General features: G+C 40.3%; 2 long non-coding RNA genes across 2 annotated transcripts in view; one reads left to right on the top strand and one right to left on the bottom strand.

The window, feature by feature from the left end:
• The first annotated feature begins 8,838 nt into the window (after positions 1–8,838).
• On the top strand, positions 8,839–10,375 carry LOC143442140 (uncharacterized). Its single transcript, XR_013110147.1, has 2 exons — positions 8,839–9,065; positions 9,468–10,375. It is a non-coding gene; the product is annotated as an uncharacterized LOC143442140 (long non-coding RNA).
• LOC143442141 (uncharacterized) overlaps positions 9,692–21,764 on the bottom strand; it is a 29,262-nt gene continuing 17,189 nt past the window's right edge. The window contains exon 3 of the long non-coding RNA XR_013110148.1: positions 9,692–9,824. This is a non-coding gene — a long non-coding RNA (uncharacterized LOC143442141). The remainder of the gene's footprint in view (positions 9,825–21,764) is intronic.

Here is a 21,764-nt window from a genome sequence, read left to right as displayed (position 1 = left end):
CTGTCATTGATTTTCAAATCTTTTGACCTTTTCACAGAAAACTTGCCAGACTCCACTGGGAAGAAATATGCTTAATCAGGGTTAGGGTTAGGGTTCAGAATAGCCTGAGCTTAGGTTTTTGTGGCTTTTGATTGCCTCTTAATTCATTCAAAATTTGAGAAATACAACCAGTATCATTTGCAATTTAGGCTGAGTATCAAGAACAAAAGCCTCTTACATCCATATGGATATGGTTTTTCTATATGGTTGAGGATAATGAAACAGTAGCTATGCTTTTCTTTGCCACATTATAAAAATTTAATGATTTGCTTAGGAAATTCTTATAGATGCCATTTTAATTAATAGAATAAGTTGGCTATCATGCTGAGTTTCAGGGTAGTCTTGGCTACAGTGTGAGATTCTGTCTCAAGACAAATATGCAAACAACAACAACAAAAGCACAAAACACAAACTAAAGAAACCAAATCATATTGTAATTTATAGGTATTATATATGTATATATAGGTAATTTATATGTATATATAGGAACATTTTGTAAGGTTAGCTCATATCTTCTGAACTTACAGTAAGAGTCAGTCTAGCCAATACAGAAAGGTATTATTTCACTGGGACATAATGATTTTGCTTCCCCATGGGTCAGTGGGGATGCTGTTTCCAAGACCATTCAAAATGGTCTGTTGCATATGGCAAAACTGTTTGTATATAGTTGGTAGAAGAAATGCCCTGAGCTATTAGTTTGAGAGAGTGGGGTGAGGAGGGCAGAACTATGTTCAAGCATTATTTGGTAATGAACAGGATATTGGGTAGCTTGGGGTGCCTAAAAAGAATGACCCATTGTCTTAGAGGTTGATGTGTAGGGGAGAAGGGGACATTGATTTGAGTTGGTGTCAAAGTCTAGGTCACTGAGCAGAAGTTTGAAACAGCATATCTGGGGGTGGCAAAAACAGTCAGACTTTTGGTCATCAGTTGGTCAGGCTGTGGAAGGGTAAGCAGATTGAAAAACTGTTTATCAAAAAAATAGCTACGAGAAATTACATGAAAATGAAAGCAGACACTTGAGGTCATTCTGCTGTAGAATGAAGTTGGAGCATGAACTCTCGGGGACACGATACTGACAGCCAAGGGACCTTAATTAAGCCTGGGTTGTTTGTGTGCACATGAGTCCTTGATGTTTTCACCCTGAGGAATTTTTCATCAAAGGCATCGCTGTCTATCTGAGTTATTTACTTTTTTATTGGATTTTGTGTAATTTGTCCAACTCACTTCTAGAATGACATTGTTGATGCAGTGGCTTCTAAGTATCCTTTCTGGCTTATGCTGTTATCTCATTGGTATTTAATTCAAACAAAAACTAGAAAAGAAAAAAAAAAAACAATGTTTGTAGACCAAATGTCTGAAACATCTAAGGTACTAAGTGTTAATACAATGGGAAATTCTTTGAGTTTTGTTAAATAAAATGGGAAATTCTTTGAGTTTTGTGGTCCAGGAATATCAAGAATATGAAATGCTTTTGGTGGAAGTATGCACTGTGGAAGAGGGGTGTATCTCAGCTGTTGGAGTGCTTGCCTACCACACATGTGCCCCCGGATTCAATGCCCGGCTTTGCATTATCTGGTTGTGGTAGGGCAAACCTGTAATCTCATCATTTCATAAATTCAAGGTCATCATGACATGTTCAAGACCATCCTGAGCCACATGAGATCCTATGTCAAAACCCAACTGAACAACCATACAAACAAACAAACAAACAAACAAAGCAAAAGCAAAAAGGAAGGAAGGAAGGAAGATAAAAAGAATTTAAAGCTTCATATTTGGGTATGCTCAATTGCAAGCATTTAACAAATGCCCAAGTAGATTCAAGGCAAGGTAGGTGTACAGTGAAAGATCTAAAAGGGTTCAGAAAAGACCCTTCTGAAGGTCCTAGGGCATGGGAGAGATTGACAAGAGAGAGAAAACCAGGAGCTGCAACCTGAAAGAGAAGCAAAGGTTCTGTTTTGAAACCATCCTTAGAAATGGCATAGGAGAACAGTCAGAGTAAGAAAGCAGACAAGGGACCTGAAAAGGGAAAGTCAACACACTAACCAGTGCCAATTCACGCCTTTTCAAAGCCCCAGGAGTCTTTCTCTGCACTTGAGGAGATGACAAGAATCCATGCTTGTTCTGCTTATTTTATTCTTCCTGCCCCAACTCAAAGCCTTTTCAACTTTTACATGGCTTTTGGTGACCATCTTGACTTCCTGCTTCCAGAAGCCTGTCTAATGGGGGATTCTGCTTGCTGTTAGACAGGAATCTAAGGTCCTTCTCTAACTGAAAGTCTCACATTGTCATAACTAGAGCCTGCTATACCCCATCTTCTGTTTTTTTCTCCCCTCTGCCTTTTTTTTAAGAGACATATTTTGTTCACATCTCACTTTTACTGACAGGATTCTTAGCCAGATTAAGCCCCAGCAAATAATCTGACCCTTAAGTATGGGGTTACTGTTATCTCTCTGTCTATCATTCATCTCTTCTTTATTGTGTAGATTCTTTTACACATTTTATCCTTTGCCTTTTCCATATTGCTGGGCATGATTGCTGAAACATATTGTTTGGGGGTGGATATCATTTAATTACAATTTCACAGACAATGGGAATTCACATGGAATCTGGGTCATTGATGACCTTAGTTAGGTTAACCTTTGTGGTCTTTTTAATGAGAATGATCCCTATGAGATCATATGTTTAAATAATTGGATCCTAATTGTTAGAACTGTTGGGGAAGAATTAGTAGGTGTGGCCTTGTTGCAGGGAAGTGTGTTACCATGGTTGGGCTTTAGGGATTAAAAAGCTTACACCATTTCCAGTCACATCTTACCCTTGCCCCCAACCTTATGTCTATGGATCAGGATGTAAGGTCTCAGTGAATGTTCCAGAGCCATGCCTGCTTGCCTGCTGTCATGTTCCCTACCACAATGAAAATGAACTTTAACCCTCTGGAACCATGAATCCCAATAAATATTTTCTTCTATAAGTTGCCTTGGTCATGGTGTTTTATCACGGCAATAGAAAAATAAGTAAGATAATCTTGAACTTCAAGCTCTGAAGTATCTACATTTGGACATCATTTATGTGTGAGAACAACAGATAATATGTTTAAGCTGTGCTCTGTCTTCTATTATTTGCATCTGAATTCAATCCCTGATATTTCATGCCTTATTTTACTTTGACTCTAGGTTCGTTTATTATGCAGTAATTTAGATAGGCCTCTTTCTTCACTCAGAAAGGAATCTTACAACAATGTCACTATAAGACCATAAGTCTTATGAGGTCAGGGATAAGACTATTCTGTTTAACAGTGTTTCCTTACCAATCACCTGGTACCCAGTAGCTCAGTAGCCCAATCACCTGGTACTCAGTAAATATTTGATATATGAATGAAAAGTTCTCTTTGGCCAAAGAAGCAACCAGTTGGGGGAGGAAGAACTCCAAAGAATAGGAAAGAATCTTTGTCAATTATATATCTGACAGAGAATTAAATATATATATAAATATAAATATAAATATAAATATAAATATAAATATATATCCCTTTCATATATATATCACATATACATATACATATACATATACATATACATATACATATACATATACATATATATATATATATATATATATATATATATATATATATATATAATTGATATGGAAGGGAGAAATACAGGGAACTGAAGAGCAGGGAAAGAGAGGTGGCAACAATGGTGAGAGAGTGGGTGGAACCGGGGGAATTAACCAATGTGAGATACCTGTGAAATTCTCATATGGGAACAGATTACTGTTTAAGCTAATAAAAAAGTAAAAACAAAACATTAAGATAAATGTGAGAATGACAAATCAACACGATTAAGGAAGAGGGCAGGGAAGGGAGAAGACAAATCATAGCTAAGGCTTAATAAACAAAAAGAAACAATAATTAATATAAAAAATAAATAAAACTAAAAACAAGGTGTTTCTAATACTGAGAAAATTCACAACAAAAATTAGATACCTTTAAGATCAGGAATGGATGTAAGCATAGAAACATTTTAGGGAAAATGTGTGTGAGCAAACACAACAAAATCACAGAACTAGACCACTCCATAGGTAGAAAAACAGTTTATTAGGGAGCAAACTGCAGGGCTGCCTCTCTTTCTCTCTCCCTCCCCCCAACACACACACACACACACACACACACACACACATACACACACACACACACACACAGAGAGAGAGAGAGAGAGAGAGAGAGAGAGAGAGAGAGAGAGAGAGAGAGAGAATTGAAGGGGAAGAAAAGTACTTGAAAAATACAACAAAGGAAAATGCTACTATGAGTCTACCAAGAAAGGAAATAGAATGAAACGATATGGAGGAATTAATGTTTTAATAGCTCCTTTTTGGGACTTTGAAGACTGAAGTCAGCCTCTATGTATGTAGGGAGGGGTCAGTTGAACTGCAGACTTTGATTTTTCCCATGATTTCCATAGGTGTGGAGCCTGTATTGGGCAAATGTCTGTTGTTGCAGTCTTCACTTTAATACTTCCTTTCTTTGTGTACCCGCAGCCTGTGGGAACTGCAGTGTTCTCCAGTTTTACAGTCCAGAGAGTTATGTCAGGGAGATGGTTGCAAAGGGTGACACACCCATTAACCTCAAGTTCAGAGCTAGTAATCTCCAGAGTTATTCTCAGTTGGGAGTCTGTACCCAGACACCAATGGGTGGAGTGATGTTTCCCTGTAAACCCTGGGGATGTGGCAGATTGTATTCAGTCTCCCTGACTCATGGTTGCTCATTGCTGTTGGGTCTTCTGAGTAGCTCAGGTTTATACAATGCTTTCTCTCTCAAGGTGGCACCCAGTCACAAATCTCGAAGACAGTCACTTTTCTTTCTGGCTAACACATTTTACCAGAACAGCTATTGTTTAAGAAGGCCTGAAGCTGGATTTGAAGCTTGTGAGAACTCAAGCCTTGGCCAGTGGTTTAGGCTACAGCTTTTGTCTTAGTTAGGGTTTCCATTGCTGTGAAGAGACACCATAATCACCACAACTTTTTATAAAGGAAAACATTTAATTGGGCCTGGCTTTTAGTTTCAGAAGGTTAGTCAATTATCGTCATGGCAAGAAGCATGGAGGTATGCAGGCAGACAGGATGCTAGAGAAGTAGCATCCTGAGAGTTCTACATCTTGATCCACAGCCATCAGGAGAGACCACAATGCCTGCTTCCACAGGGACACACCTACTAATAGTGCCACTCCCTATGGCCAATTGTTCAAACACTTGAATCAATGGGGCCATCTCTATTCAAACCAACATAGTCCTTTTTTCACAAGGGCTACCTGCCTTACCTTTTGGATGAGCCTTCTGCCTCCCTTCTCTTCTCCAGGGGCTTGAGTTGTGTTTGACTTGAATCAGAGTGTTATTGGATCCTGGACTGTGCAGTAAGGACAAAATACAGTAACTGAAATAGTTCACAGAGTAGGAGACACCTCCCATTCTATTTAGAAGTAGTTCAGAGTACAGAACACTTATTTTTTTGTCACAAGATGTAGGACATACGAAGTCTCTTAAAAATTCAAATGGAACAAGAAACAGTGAATTATACAATTCTTTGCATCGTTTCAATTTCCGTTTTTTTTCTCTTATTTATTTATTTTTTATGTAAAAGTCTTGCCTCCATTTCATCTGTTATTTGCTCCTCCTCTTTTCCTGTTAGCACCTTTTTGTAAACTATGAGGAGACTACATTTGAGGCATCTTTCTTCCTAAGAAATTTGTTTGTTTCCTTAGGATTGTTCTCGGTTTTCTTTGGATATCACAGCTCTGTTCTTCCCACTCTCAGTCCTTCATTTCTTTTCTTTATTCTCTTTCTTTTTTCTTGCCTTAAGATAACCACAGGATCTGCAGGAACTGTGGATGCAATTACATTCAACGCCATCTAAGGTGAAGGTCAAAGAGTCTCTTCATATCCTTTCTTGGGCTTCACAATGTCAGGGTTAGAGGCTTTGCCCTACATGACCCACTTTAGGCCAAGTGAAAAATCAGTACTTGGATATTTTAGAAAACTGCACATCCATTTCTAAAGGAGGACATAGTAGATCTGCATGGAGTCTGACCAGAGAGCACCAGGCAAATACTCCTAAATTTATACCCCTAGGCTGGTGGGGAAGGGCTGACGGGAGCCGCCATTCTACAACTGTGTTCTGCTGGTTTTCCGTCTTCTCATCTTTAATATCTTTGCCTCTCAGAAGATTCAGTGCTGCTCTACCAAGGCTGAACTCTAATCCTAACCTTCTGATTAGCTCCAGGCCCTCACTGTAACTGTCAAAGCTCTGCTTCCTATTTATTGATGGACTTACAAAATTCTATATTGAATCTCTAGAGATTTAATATAACATATTCTCCTGTGAATTTTCGGAAGGCCACAAAACTGAATGTGCAAGAAATTCTATTTTCCTGCTATTTGTTTACCAAAATCAGTAGCTGAAGTCCCCAATTCATCTTTAATTGCTTCCCCTTGTACAATCTCTCTACCTAATTGTTTTTTTTTGGGGGGGGGAGGCTGTTCAACCTTCACACTGACACCAAAATCACAGTAAATCTGCTCTGTTTCAAGGAGGTCTGAATATATTATTCTGTTACTAAAAATCCTTTGGTGATAGTCCTTGGGTTGCAGAACTGGGGAAATTTTAAAGTATGCCCGTCCTTTATGCCTTTGTGCTTTGTACATACTGAGCCTAGTAATGATCACTTCATATGTGTTAGCAGACTTAATAGAAGTGAGGGGCAAGGATGCTGCTATTTTCATCTTAGTAAGGAGAATACTGAAGAATTAAGTATATTCTTGGACCTGAAGTTAACAACCTGTATGATATTTTGACAGCAGAGGTGGTGCATGTAATCGCCTGTTAATCTATTAATCAAATCAATATTTTCATTAATCTATTGAATAGCTACCCTAAGCCAGACAGTGCAAAGCTCTGGGGGAGGGGAACAGCTCAGATCTCACATTAAAGAAGAGGCAATGGGAGGCAGCATGATAAACGCTCGATCGCTCAGTAAGTGCTCTTCCCGGTGACGTTAGGGAGGGGGAGGTGGTGGTGGCGCATGCTAGAGATGTTCAGGAGAAAATGACACAACACGCAACCACAGGAGTTGGCCACGTAGTAGTTGGGAGGATGATTTCCACACTGAGGGAGGAACATGTGAAAGATCCTGGCGATGAGGAAGCACTGCTGGGTCAGAAAACTGGAGACAACTGATGGGCCAGGGGCATAGCTCAGAGTAGACATAATAGACAGGCACGTGACTCTTGAGTACAGTAACTGTGACCAGGTAACTAAAGGGCTTTCTCTCTAATCCTAGGCCCCTCAAATGGTGTTCTGCAGATACTAAGGAGATAAAAAAGAGGGGACATAGTTATCTCTCTGTTTCAGTAAGAGAGTTCTGTTTATGGTCCAGAGAATAGCATAGAGTAGTATTTAAGACTTAGACAAAAGTGAGTAAATTAGTATCTTTCTGGACAGTATTAAATTTGTATTAATACAAATTAAAGTATTAGTACAAATTAATTCAAATAAAGCTGAGGAAGTATCCATTGTGAAACTCTAGACAGCTAGCCTCCTTTAGTTTCGAAAGTTGTACATATTCATGGTTTATATTTATTTAACCCAATATTTTATGGTCCAATATTTCAGATAGGATTAAATCTCTATTTTTCACTTGAGTAAAAAGGCACAGAAATGTAGCAATATGAGTTGTTAATATTGGCAAGATTAATTCAAAAGTAATGCCTGCAGATTGCACATATGTTCTGGTAATTTCAAAATTTAGGAACTTTGGATATGTTAAAATTTATTCCAAAACAAAAGGTGAAACTATGGGGGGATGCTGGGAGATGAAGAATTCCAACTATAGCTTTCATCTGTGGGACCAGAGTAGCACTTGGGTTACTATTTATTTTTATCTTTATGTATAAGGTCCAAAAGCAAGAGAAAACTAAGGCTGATTTGGTAGCAAAACCTGACTGAGCCGGAAACCTGTGGCCACAAAACTTGCCCCAGGTTGGCAGGAGGTAAGTTTTCAGTCTGAATGTCCACGCGGTGTGAATAGTTACACGATTTTCTGGAGAAACATGAGTGTGTTGGCACTGTTTAATGTTAAACGACATACCTCAAGTGCGCTTCCATGTTTCCGTATATTCATAGAGAACTGTAGACTCGCAAGGAGTTGTCAGAAGTGATAGAGATACAGCTTGTGGCTTCCGTCCAGTTTCCCCCTTGTTAACGTTTGCATGACTGTAGCACTGTTATCCTAAGCAGGAAATTGACACACTTCATTTACCTCGTCTGGATTTCACTAGTTTTATTCCCCGTCTCTATTGTGTTTCCCTGTATCTGTATATGTTTGGTCCTGCGCAGATTTGCCACTAATTCTAATGAAAGCGCCTCATGTTCTTAGTGACAGTCCTAACTAGTTCCCCGTGGCCCCCGCCTGCTTTCTAGCCCATGACAAACAGTAATTGGCTTTCCATCCATAATATCAGGTAAGTGGATTCATACATTATGTCACGTTTGCTGAATGGCATTGTTGTCTCAGCATAATTCCTTTAGAGAGCCATATAAGTTGCACATGCATGGATAGCTGAAACCTCTACTCCCAGCCCTACGCGCTCCAGAAGTTTTAGACAAGGGGCTCTAGAGCTGCTTGTTGCCAAGGAGCTGGGATGGCAAGAGCGGCTGCCCACGTGACATTTGCCCCGTTCTGCAGCCTCCGTCTTCAGCATTTGCAGCCATCTGCCTCGCTTGCTGTGCCTGGCTTATGCTTCGCCATGTTTTCCTTCTGGGCTTTCTAAATCTTAGCTCTAATTTGCAGTCTGATTTCCCCAGCGTTGGCAGTTTATTTCCCTGCGACTGCACCTGGCTCCCTGTATCACGTAACACTGACGCAGGTCAGCGTTCAGATATGAGACTCGGGGGTTCAGATTTCAGGCTGTGAGCACAGGAGTCCAGCAGACTTCTAGAACTGGATACAAGGTCTTCTTGGAAGAGCTTTTTGGTACGGATGCTCATTATCATTAGAGTAAATTTTGGTGTGAATAAAATAGAGCTGTAAATATAGTTCCTGTTAACACATTCTAAAGTAAGATCTGCCTTACTTGACATGAGCAGACATGCAGCTCAAAAGTAGTTGAGTAAATTGTATGGTGGGAAGTTTTCACTGAATTTAATAACAGCATATGCTTTTCTTGACATTTGGCAAAAGTACATCTCTAGAAATGTGTGTGTGTGTGTGTGTGTGTGTGTGTGTGTGCGTGTGTGTGTACATACATGCAAGATAGAGTTAGAGAGAGAGAGCCAAATGGTCAATGGGAAAGGAATAGAGAAACGTGATAACCATGGTTCGAGGGGTGACCTTTGTCTCATTTGTGCTTGCACCCCAATTCTGTTTTTATTCCAGATGCAAGACAGCAGAACAGCTGAAGTGATGCTACTGTCTCTCTTCATGACTAATTTACATCTCTCTCCTGGATGAAGCTAAACCCAAGTTGCTGTTTCTCATGAAGATTCGGCCTGCAGCTGCGCTACCAGGATTATAAAAACACTCTCAGATGGAACACAGAAACCATGTTTCTAATCATTCAAATACTTTATTCAGTTGAAATAATCGTCTAGGACAATTCCAGATGTTCAGATGTTTCACTTTCCCGTCTGGAGCTCCCATCCCATAGGGTGGCTTGTCATCGATCTGCATTGCTATACCGGCAATGACCAGCAGGGGTCTGCTCAGCGACCAGCAAGAGCCTCCACCGACACCCTGGAGAAGTCAAGGAGGAATCAAGAAAGATGAGAAGAAGGGCAGTTTCTAAGCCTAGTTTACTCTCTTGTCCTCTTCTCCAAGAGAACCAGTCAAGGAGGAGGGAAAATAAAGACAAAGTAAGCATATAGGGCAGGAGCTGGAGAGACTGCCTAGCAGTCAAGAGTGCTTGTTGTTGCTTTTGCAGAGGAAGGACCTGGATTCAGTTCCATCAGGTACACTACAACCTATAACACCAGTTCCAGGGGACCCGGTGCCCTTTTCTGAACTTCAAAGGCACCAATGGCACACATTGTGTACATGCACACATGTTGGTTTAAAAAAGACCTCACAGGTCAAATAGAATACATTCAATAAGATTTTAAAATATATAGGGTGACTTAAGCAATGTTTTAAACATTTGTATAAATTAAGTGGGAACCTGCTCTCTGGGTTTTATGGTGTAGTGTGTAAAGGATGAATGTCTCCTTTTAAACACTGTCTTGAAGTCCTTATGCCCTAGTGTTTTAAGAAATGTTATAGGTGAGTAAACACTGACTTGTTTTCTCTAATGGTCTTCTTCAACAATGCATTGACTTCCATCACTTTTTTACCCTTAATCAAAATCCCTCTTTCTTTTGAAAAGTGACTCAACTCTGAGGATTCAGCAAACTACTGCATAAAGAAGAATTCTACATGACAACCCTTACAGATGAATGAATAAGAAAGTACACAAAACATGAAAAAAAAAAATCAAGACAGTGCATGTGTCTGGTTGGTGACCTCCTGAAGTTGTGAGTCAGGGGAAAAAAACTAGGAAAAAGAAAGGTTGACAATCTGCTAGATTTTGACCTAAATTATAGATATACATATGTGTTGTTATAATCCTTTATCATATTACATATTCAAATCACAACTCCCAGGAGACCTTACAAACTTACTGTTGTTGGTGGCCCAGAACAGTGGCTGGCACCAAGGGTATTGAATACATATTTACTGACTAAACGCATGCATGAATGGGTATCTTTGTATTTACACTTTCAGTCATTAAAACTACCAAAGGACTGATCCAGAACCTTGACCAGAGCAGGTGCTAATTTTTATGTTTGGTACTAAATTTTAATTTATTTTATTAAATGTTGGAGGAATGCTTTGCTTGTGAATTTTAGTTGGACATAATACGATAGCAATCTTTTTTGTATTTGTGAAATTAAAACTTTTTTCCTATCTGGTTAATTATCTCATTAGAATTTAGTAAGCCAGGCAGAGGCTGACCCTTGGGGCTCATTAAGCCAAATTTCCACTTCAGGATTAAAACTGAGGCAAGAGAAGAAGATACATTTAGAGTCTGAGTTGGGAGCCTGCTTTACTGACTCCTTCAGTTGCTATGACACTATGAGACAGCTGCTTTTGGGCCAGGGGCAAGCAGGTATCTGGAGGATTCCTGAGTGCTTGGCACTAGCTATGTGGTATAGAAGAGAGCCACCTAGGATGCCTAGGAGCTAGGCCTCAGGGCATTGGAATTCTGAGGGCTAAAGAGCAGAGTCAGAAAGCTTAATGTTCTGAGCAGGCTGTCCTCAGCTTGTCTGGGGAAAGGGGCTCAGTTACAATTCCCTCTGGGTTGAAATCGGAGTTTTGATGGAACGCAAACTCTGTACTGCTGTGTTAGTGCTGGGAAATGTTTTAGTCTCTAGGGTATTGGGATCTAAATCTTTCTACCAACTTGAAAGTCTCCCAAGAGTTTATGGACTTGGAGAAGGAGTAAGAGGAGGAGGAAGAAGAGGAGGAGGAAGAGGAGGAGGAAGAAGAGGAGGAGGAAGAAGAGGAGGAAGAAGAGGAGGAGGAAGAAGAGGAGGAGGAAGAGGAGGAGGAAGAGGAGGGGGGAGGAAAAACAGCATAAAAAACCAGGAGGTTATTTTATTTGGATTCAACAATGACTTGTGCTAGTTTGAAAATAGAATTTATATTTAATAGAATTTATATTTATGCCTTATAAAGGGAACCTTAATCTGTGTATTTTTCATGGTTACTATTCTGTGAACTTTTTCTCAAGCAAACAGAAATACATTGCACCTAGATACAAAATGCCCCATGTCTTGATGGCATGGCAACATGCCACTCTCTCATGAAAGGCCAGCTCACCCACAGGGAGGTACATTTCCTAATCACAAAACCACTGACTTGTCATCATTTCTTGGCTCCAAAGACTGGATTTAAAAAATGCCTCAGTGACTTGTCATTTTGAAGTTTTTGACTGTATGGTGTGCAGCCATATGAGGAGTCATTTCATCCTTTAAAACTGTTCTGTTTACTCGGGCTCTCACTAAAAGTGCATCTCCATGGGAATTTACAGAGGCTTCCAGCCCCAGCCTGCTGCCCGGCTCTCAGCTTTGGCTTCTCTGCAAGTTCCTTTTATTGGTTTTTGGCAGGCTGCTGAGGGCATATGTTTTACACTTTGCTGCTCTGATTTGTGAGAATCTGCTGACATCCAAGAAAGTGCTACAAAAACCTGTTACTCCTATCCAGGGGTATGTGTTTTATGGCGAATCCACAGAGCTCAAGTTTCTTGACAGCACATCTTATTTATGGAGGAAAAAATGCAGGCAGTATTGTACGGGACCATGGTGCCATCCTCCTGAGAAGGACTTTTGGTTTTGTGTGTGTGTGTGTGTGTGTGTGTGTGTGTGTGTGTGTGTGTGTGTGTGAGCAGGGGTTTTGTTTGTCTGTATGTTGAATTTTGGATGAACGTCTTCTCTTTTATGTATGCTGGAGAAAGTGCTCTCATTGCTACAGCTGTCATTTACTGGCATACACCATATGCCAAAAACCATGCGTTGACTTTTTACTGGAAGATTGCAAGAGAAATGCTACTGCCTCCTGCTGAAGAGGAGAAAACTTAAGGTTTACTGCAGTTAAGCAACATTCGCAGCATTTTATGGACCAACAAAACCAAGGTGCAAAACTTGATGTGTTTTCCCTCTGAAGTTAATAATTTTATTCCCCATAAAAGGCAGAAGACTTTTCTTTCCTGTAATTTTCATACTATTTAAAAATAAATGATTAAACTTGCACAATGTCACAGAGATCCTATCATGATTAGACATCATTTATTTCCTCTATAAACATCAGAGTAGTCTATTTTCAATGAAGGGTGCCTTTGCTCCTTCAGGGAAGGCTTTTCCAAGGTCTGGAGCCATTTTTATTGACATGTTGAGTGAATGTAGAGCATGTGGCACCTATCAGGTAAGGATAGAGAAGGGAAGGACAGAGCTTCTGCTTAGCATTCTATAACATACAATGTAGAATTATACCTTGGCTGACAGTTTCTTTTCTTTGATTAATAAAGTATAAGAGTAGCTTAGGAAGCCATTGTGTAGTGTTAGCATCTTTCTTGTTCTTCTGTGTGCAGATCATGAGGCAGATAGAGTTGCCTTCACTTCATGTAAAGGCAACATGGAGGACAGAGCCAACCTACCCAGAAAGCATAGGTGTTATAACAAAGGCTGCACTTCTGTTAAAAGTCCCTGGGGTACTCGGATGGTTAAACACTGCAGCATAGTTTACAATATCTTTTGTTATTTCCAAAGACGAGGTTAAGTTTCAATTGTAGTGCAAGAGAAACCTGGAAGAAAAGATTGGAGTCAGTGTACACTAGAAGATAATACTGGGTTTAAATTTTTATGAATAGGAAGTTTGGTGAGGGTGAGAGAAAAGAGTGGTCAAGGATCAGAGGGGATAGCTACCTAGACATGGATAAATGTGGGATCCAGGGATCCCAGTCAGGCTTCGATAATAGTTTTAACAAGAGGGACAGGAGACTTTACATCATCAGGTCTATGTAAATAAAACCGTGTGAGCGTATGTGAGAAATGCACACAAACACACATATGAAGCCCATTGAAAGATAAGATCAAGAGTTTGAGAGGGGCTATCTTGGAAGATACTGCCGCATAAGAATATATTTTGGAATGAACAAGACCTGTTTCTCTAGGGTTGTTAAATGTGAGAACAGTTGGCCTATTGAGTGAGGGATACTCAGTGTGGCTGACCCTAAGGATCTGGAGAATGGGAATTGTGGTATGAATTTGAGCATTCTCTGTGTCAAGTGCCATGTGAATGTTATCCACAAAGGGTGACTAGAATGGAAAGAGAGAAATCAAAGACCAGGAAGTGGGAGTTTTAGTGAAGAGCAGAGAGGAAAAGCAGGTATTTCAGTGGAGAATGTTGACTTGGCTGGCTGGAAAAAAGGTATGCTTGGCACTTTGAGAGGTGCCTGTGAGGATGAGAAAGCCGGTGAATGTCCACTCGTTGGTTTACTGTAGGTAAGTGCGTGAATACCTTTGATGCTACTCCAAAACAGATAAGCCTTTGGTTTGGAAGTTTACATAGTTCACGGTTGTAAAGTCAGGGGTTTTAAAAACTCATGAACAGATGTGAGTTCTAAATTTTCCTCAGCATGAAAGGGAAAACCATTAGTTGGAAAAAAAAATCCTCTTGTATCTGTAAGTTCATAGTTTTAAACATTGTCGTGCTTTTGCTATTGCTACTAATTTGAAGTGAGCTTACTTCATTCTTCATTAGTTATAGTTTTAGTGTGAGTGCGAGTGTGCATGTGCATGCGTGTGCATGTGTGTGTGGTTATCTGTGTATGTACATTTGCGTGTGGGCAAACTCATTCATGTGGGTACCTGTGGAAGCCGACAGTTGACATTGGGATGTCTCCTACCTTTCTCCACCTTTGAGACAAGGTCTCTCACTGAACTTGAGTGGGAAGTTTTGGTTAGAGCAGCTAGTCTGCAGACCCTCATAATCCTCCTGTCCATAGTCCCTAGCTTTGGGGTTATAGAGAGGCATAGCCATAGCCACCTTTTTATGAGGATGGTAAGGATCTGACATCAGGCCCTCATGTTTGTGCTGTGCTTTACCCACTGAGGTGCCCTGAAGTTCCCCAAATGCTTTCAATGGATTTTTTTCCTATTAATTTTTCTTCCCACTTTCATATCTTAGGGACAACTCAACAGCAGATATTTACAATTTTAAGTGAAGAATTGTTTGTTCCTGTTTGTTCTCTTCTGCATCCCCTCAAAGTTCCATGTTTAATGAACTTGTTATGTAGCAGTTTTGCCAAGGGCTTCTTCTTGGATAAAACAGATTGGAGATACAAAACCTTCCCTATGAAGAACCCAGGAGCTGTCTCCTTTCTTTCTCTGGCCTCACTTCAGTAGAGAAGTCTCTTGGCATTCTGGCAGAGAAATGTGCATCTACTGACCCCTGCCAGCTTGCTGTTGACTGAGGAACTGCGTACACAGCACTGGGAGAAGTCACAGGAATACATGAGATTTCCTGGGGGGAGAGAGAGAGTATGAAACATGCTGGTGTAAAATACCACTAGTCTGAATGAAGACTAGCCTACCCCTCTTCAGAAGGTAGCCTTGATCTGAGCGAGTCCATCTGCAGATTTTCTTTCACTTCTCAACCAAAATGACTCATCCAGTTTGTGTAAGATCACAGGACTTCTCTGAAGCTTGGAGAGTTTAGAATATCACAGATTTTAAAGAATTTATGAACTTGTTAAGTAAACCTGCTTGCTAAGAAAAAAAAAAAAAAAAAAAACCAAAATCCAGAGAAGGTGGTTTGCTCTCTACTCTTTTCTTTTACAAAGCATTTTTTTTTTTTTTTTTTTTTTTTGGTAATTGGTAAAATACTTTTTCTAATCACACAGTCAGTTGCAATTATGGAATTCAATAATGAAGCTTTGTGTTTGTTTTTGGGTCTTAGATTAAAAGGTCTTCCAGGTTTCCTCTTCTCCTTTCTCTCCCATTCTCTTTCTCCTCTTCCCTCTTCAACCTTAATGAGATGAGGTCTTGTCCTGTCATCATGCTGCCTTTAAAGTCTTAGAAATCCTCCTGCTTCAACCTCCTTAGTGCTTCGTCTGCTAGCATGAAACCCCTACTGCTCGCAAGATTCTACCTTACCTTCTTTGACTGCCCTCCCCCAAATTTTGTGGGCATCAGATCTCACAATCCAGCAGCATCCTATATTTTCCTTCTTGTTCCCAATGTCTTCTTGCCATCCCTCAATGTAACATCCCAAGGATGTTAATGATCACATCCTCACATGGAGACTCACTGAGGGCTCACTGTCTAATCACCAAGCTTTATTTCTGTGTATGTCTCTCTCAAAAGAATTGGTTGGGTTGCAGGCCCTTGGAGGCATAAAACTCTCACCTAAAAATTTGCATCATTACTAGTGTAATGTTAGGCAAGTACAGATGCTTCTCAGAAACCTCTAAGTCTTTTAATTACCTCACACTAGTGATCAGCTCTCTTGCCTCTCCTGTGTGCATGTATGCAGATTGATAACTGAATGCCATTTTGATGGGACTAGACAGAGATTAAGCCATGGAACATTATTAATATTGTTTCATTCTTAATTGATGATGATGGCTACTTATATGAGTTAGCTTTAGGTAATTTCCAAGATTTACTCTTCCAAAAAATTCACATTACAAACACCCTGTTGAAAACACTGAGTTGTTCACAAGACTCAATTAAGACAGACCGCATAGCCCCACAGTATATCCTAATGAGGAATGCAGGGTCTTCAATCTTGCGATTGGCACCATCTCTCTCTCTCTCCACTGGCTGTGTAGAAAGAACATTATGCAAATTATCCTCTGAGTGGTGAGGTTGTGATAGGCTTAAGGTGCTTAGAATGCAACATGGGAAAGCAGAGGCAAGGGCATGAAGAACAGAGATGCAAATGGGATACACTTTCACATAAGTGTAATGTTTGAGAAGGAAACAGCAGTCAACAAGGACTAGAGAAGGGGCTGCTGAAAAGACAAACAGTCAAGACCAGAAGTGGGCTCAGACCAGAGCAGTGCTCCCTCAGTCTGTATTCCTGGCTGCTCCTATACAGGGGTGAAGCCCCACTCTTTGCCTTATGTTTCCCCCCATGTGCATGCATCCTTGCATTATCCAGGCCTTAGCAGCTTTGGGCCTCTAAGAGTTAGGGAACAAGCTCACATTTCCTTTCTTTCAGAGGCCAGAAATGTATGTGTGTGTGTGTCATGTATTATATGTATTATATGTGATATATATAATACATGACACACACACACACATACATACATATATATAATACATGATACCAGATATATATCAGATAGGGTTAGAGAGGCTCATTTAACTTGTTCACATTGATGAGATAATAGTTTAGCAATTTAGCTCCTACCTTTCAGTTGGTTTTTCTGTGCTACCTCTACTTCAAAATTTCACAAAATACCAATGCCAAGAATACTAAAATATAACTAGTGGTGTTCTTATGTATTGTCTCTTTTCCAAAGTCTACATGTGTCTTGGGTGTTTTTTTGTTTTTTTGTTTTTTTCTTGTCTACAGCTGGTAAGAATGCTAAGCCTAGAATTCCGCATAGAGGAAACGAAGCATTTTTCTGGGAGGCTGACAGAATTAACATTGGGAGAATTTGTATCTTGGGTTGGTAAATGAATCCATTGGTTGTTACACCCAAGAAAAAAACAAATGAGTACTCTCTGTACCACACTACCTAATCACTGGTGCATCTCAGTATCCCTTCTATCCAATTCTCGATTCTATAGGTGAGCATCTGCACCTTTAATTGTACCCAGTCTTTCCACTTGCTCACTAGACTACATGAGTCAAGGACATTACTTCAGCATTTCACATTCATGTTCAACACACAAGCATGACCGGCAAACTGTAATTGCTCTTATCTAACAAGCCTTCCTTTGGTTTCATTTCTTAACAGTTATTTCTCCTCCAATTTGACTTTGTCTCTGCCCATACTCCAGAGACCATGGTTGGTAAGGTAACAGATGACTTCTCTGGCACTAAGCATTGTGGTCAGCCCTCACTGCTTATTGTAGTGACCCTCTCAGAAGAGTGAAAGTTGATCACTCTTCCATCCTCGCACTTTCTTTACGTGGCTTCTGTGGCGTTACATAAGTGGTTTTCTGACACGTCGGGATCCCCTTTCTGTCTTGTAGACTCTCTTCTAGCAGAGTGTCACATGGCATCGCCTTGCTCTCTTCATGTCTGTCTGCATTCATTGCCTTGATGCTTTAACTCACTTGCATGCCTTGAAATGCCACCTACATTCCAGAGACTCCTGAATTTGTATCTAGAGCTCCATTTTGTTTCCTCTACTTGACCCTACCATTTGAAGGTCTAACAGAGACCTCCAGTTTGATCTGCCCCAATCTCAACTCTCCATGTCTCTCTCTCTCTCTGAAGCTGAGATCTTTGTACTCTTATTTCAACTAATGGCTGTGGCTTCAGCCTTCCCTGGCTCAGGCTGGGAACCTTAATTACCCTCAATGCTCCTTTGTTCCCAGCTCACATCCAGATGTCCAGGAAGTCTTGTTTGCTCTAACTTCCCACCTTCTCCACTCAGGTCTCAACTGTGGTGAGCTGTGTTATTGATCATGTGGATTGCTGCCATGGTCCTTTCTCACTCATAGGGTGACCTCCACCTAACTCTTCTGGAACCCAACTTTCCCACAGAAGCTACAGCGATCTTTCTACAGTGCAAGTTAGATCATGTTCCTCCTCCATTCAAACCTCCAGGTGATGCCCATCATAATTAGAGTAGAAGCTGAAGCCCTTCTGTGCTCAATTATTTTTCTGAGCTCATTCCCTACCATCCACTTTTCTTCCCTCTCTGGCACACAATACACTGGCTTTTGCCTGTAATGTTTTTCTCTCATTACTCATGCGAGCAGCTCTTTCAATTGTGCTCTAGTCTGACTCTGGAGCATCTTCTGAAGGCCAGTGTGGTAAAATCTTGGTCCTCCGGTTGGTGTTCTTGGGTGATGGGAGCATCTTTAAATGACGGAACCTATAGGAGGTCATTTGGACCATGTCTTCAAAGTGAGTAATGGAACTGCAGCCTCTTCTGCTTATTTGGACTCTAGTTTTATTTTTGGATTTATTTATTTATTTATTTATTTATTTAATATGCATACACTGTCACTGTCTTCAGACACACCAGAAGAAGGCATTGGATCCCATTACAGATGGTTGTGAGCCATCATGTGGTTGCTGGGAATTGAACTCAGAACCTCTGGAAGAGCAGTCAGTGCTTTTAACCACTGAGCTATCTTATTTGGACTCCTGAGGTAAGAAGTATGGCTTTTCCATATGTTCCCATTTCACATGGTGTGATGCCTCAGCACAGGCCCAGAAGCAATGGGAATATTCACCTGTAGCTGCTGGAAGATCTAAACCTGTCTTATTTAAAGTAAACTTACTTTTCTGGATAAGCTGACCATCTCAGGTATTTGTGATCACATGGGGGAGGGGTTATTGACTCATGTCTCCTTTAAGACTTTATTTGAATGCTTTCTTTCTTGAGATTTGCATTGATAATAACACTTACAATTGCCAATCCCTCCCCCGACCCAGTATCTCGAAGTCCCTTTTTACTGTTCTCTTTCTCCCCCTTCCCCATCACACGTGTCAACTTTTAATATGCCATAAAATTGGCTCATTTATACTGTCTGTTGTTTGTTTTCTCTTTTCTAGAACATCGACTACATAATGGTTCTTGTGTTTGCTGTTGCTCAAAATGCTTAGAAAACGTGTCAGAGTTTAGGTGATCAATAAAATGTTTGGTAAATGAATCAATAACATCTTTTACCAGAGAGAGAGAGAGCAATCATGGGGTAGAAACCTGAAAAGATCAAAGTATAAGTGATGTGGAATGAAGACCATAGGCAAGTATCAACACAGAATTGTGAGCAATTTTTAAATAGGAATTTTAGTTTTGGGGGAGGGGATAAAGTCTTGCCATATCATGCAGGCTGTCCTCAAATTCAGCCTTGATCCCCCTCCTGAACTTTCAGCTTGCTGGGATGATAGTACTGTGTCAACTGTCCAGGTCTAGGGCTTTCTATGTGAAGTGTGGTGGGCCTAACTAATGGAGCTACCTGTGTGGCACCATGTGGCTTTATAGCATCTCTCTGACCTTGCTTTTTCCTCTTGGTCAAATTCAAGCTCAAGATTCAGGCACACTCAGACTTACCCATTGCATTAGTATGGAGGAGCATCACTTGTCTTTGTCTCATCTACACGCTCAGCAGTGCAGTAAAAAAGACTGTTAACTTCCCAGGGTTCAAAGATGCGTGACTCATATGGAGCCTGCTGACAGCCAAACCACAGGCCCATTTTGCTCATTTTTTTTTTCCACACAAACCACGCTTAAATGAAATCTGCCCAGTACTGTTACTTTAACCTGAATGTATGGATTTTATATTTTCCCTATTAAAATGTATTTTATTTAGGTCCAGTATTCATGTCACTATCCCAGTTCGGTATTTTAGTAAAGCCTTATGATTTTTTTTTTTTTTATTGTCTGGAAACTGACAACTAAAAACAAAAATCATTAAGGTATTGATAAAATGTCATCCTGGTCAAGGCCCAAGACTAGACTAAACCTGTGCCAGAATATTACAAACCTTCTTTCCCACAAGAACAGGATCTACTTAAGCCAGCTATTTCTTAATCTTGCCCACAAAATTGTTACTGAATAACTTCCAAATGCATTGCTGAAGCTGAAGTGAGCTACAACGCCAGGATGTCACTCATTTCCCAGCCTATCATTTGACCCATAAAAAAAAAAAGCCAGTCTGGTCTCATTCTGTTAGATCAAGCACTGCTGCCTCCCAGGAGTCATTTCTATGAGTTCACAAACCATCTTTTATGAAGCCTGCTTTAAGGTCAGGTTTACTACCTGCAGTTTGAAGCTTTGGTTTTCTTTAGACTAGTGACATCATATCTATATTATTTTATGACTTAAACTTGGAAGGAATTGTTTATATACTACTGGGTGGGTGGTCTCTGTCATTTAGGGATATAAAATATATTATTTTATGTGAGTATAGTTATGAAATCTTATCATGCAATTTTTGTGTCATTTTTTTGTTTCCTTTTTAAAGTTGGTTTTCTTCTTTTGCTTCTATGTACTTTAGCTATCCCCTCTTTCACAGGTATTTCTGTCTTAGTATCTAATCAGGGTGTAAGCAATGAACATTCTGTGCAACATTCCAGTCTCCCTCTAGACTCTGGTAGCAGGCCAGAACTGGATCTGTCATATAAGGAAAAATAAGATGAGTGTAGCAAAAGTTCAAAACCAGTTTTTTTTTTTTTGGTTTGTCTCTCTCTCTCTCTCTCTCTCTCTCTCTCTCTCTCTCTCTCTCTCTCTTTCTCTCTCTCTTTGAATACATGACAGGGAGAGTTCCTCCCTGGCAAGGGCCTCATTTCAGTCTATTTCAGTTAGATTAGTCTTTACAAAACACCAAAGTAGAACAGTATGAAGCTTTTCCTAAAACCCTCAATTTCGAACAGATATTTGAACCACCTATGATATGCTTTCTGTTGTAGTTTTGGTGTCTGTTGCTGTGATAAAACACCATAACCAAGAGCAATTGGAAAAAGAAAGGGTTTATTTGGGCTTTCAGTTCAACATCACAGCCCATCACCAAGAGGAATCAGGGCAGGAAGTACGAACCTGGAGCAGGACATGATGCAGAGGACATAGAGGAGTATTGATTATTGGCTTGGTCCTCATCATTGTTACATCCTGCTTCCTTATAGCAGCCAGAAGCACCAGGCCGCTATAGCACCCCCTGCAATGATTTGAGCCATCTCACATTGGTCACCAATCATGAAAATGCACCACAGGCTTCCCCAGAGGCCAGTGTGGTGACAGCGCTTTCTCAGTTGTCGTTCCTTCTTCTCAAATGACCTTGGCTCATGTCAAATTGATACAAAACTAGCCAGCACACCTTCCACATGTATTTTGTGGTTGTCCTACACTTTGTGTGCTTTTCTTGTCCTACAAGATGTTCTTTGTATTTTCCAACTTCTTTGTCAGACCCCATGTCCATCCTGACCTGTCTTCTACAGCACTTAGTCATCATC

Source organism: Arvicanthis niloticus, chromosome 4, assembly GCF_011762505.2.
Source record: "Arvicanthis niloticus isolate mArvNil1 chromosome 4, mArvNil1.pat.X, whole genome shotgun sequence".
Classification (NCBI taxonomy): Eukaryota; Metazoa; Chordata; class Mammalia; order Rodentia; family Muridae; genus Arvicanthis; species Arvicanthis niloticus.
The sequence above is the reverse complement of the archived record's forward strand: the minus strand, read 5'-3'. Positions and strand labels throughout refer to the sequence as shown.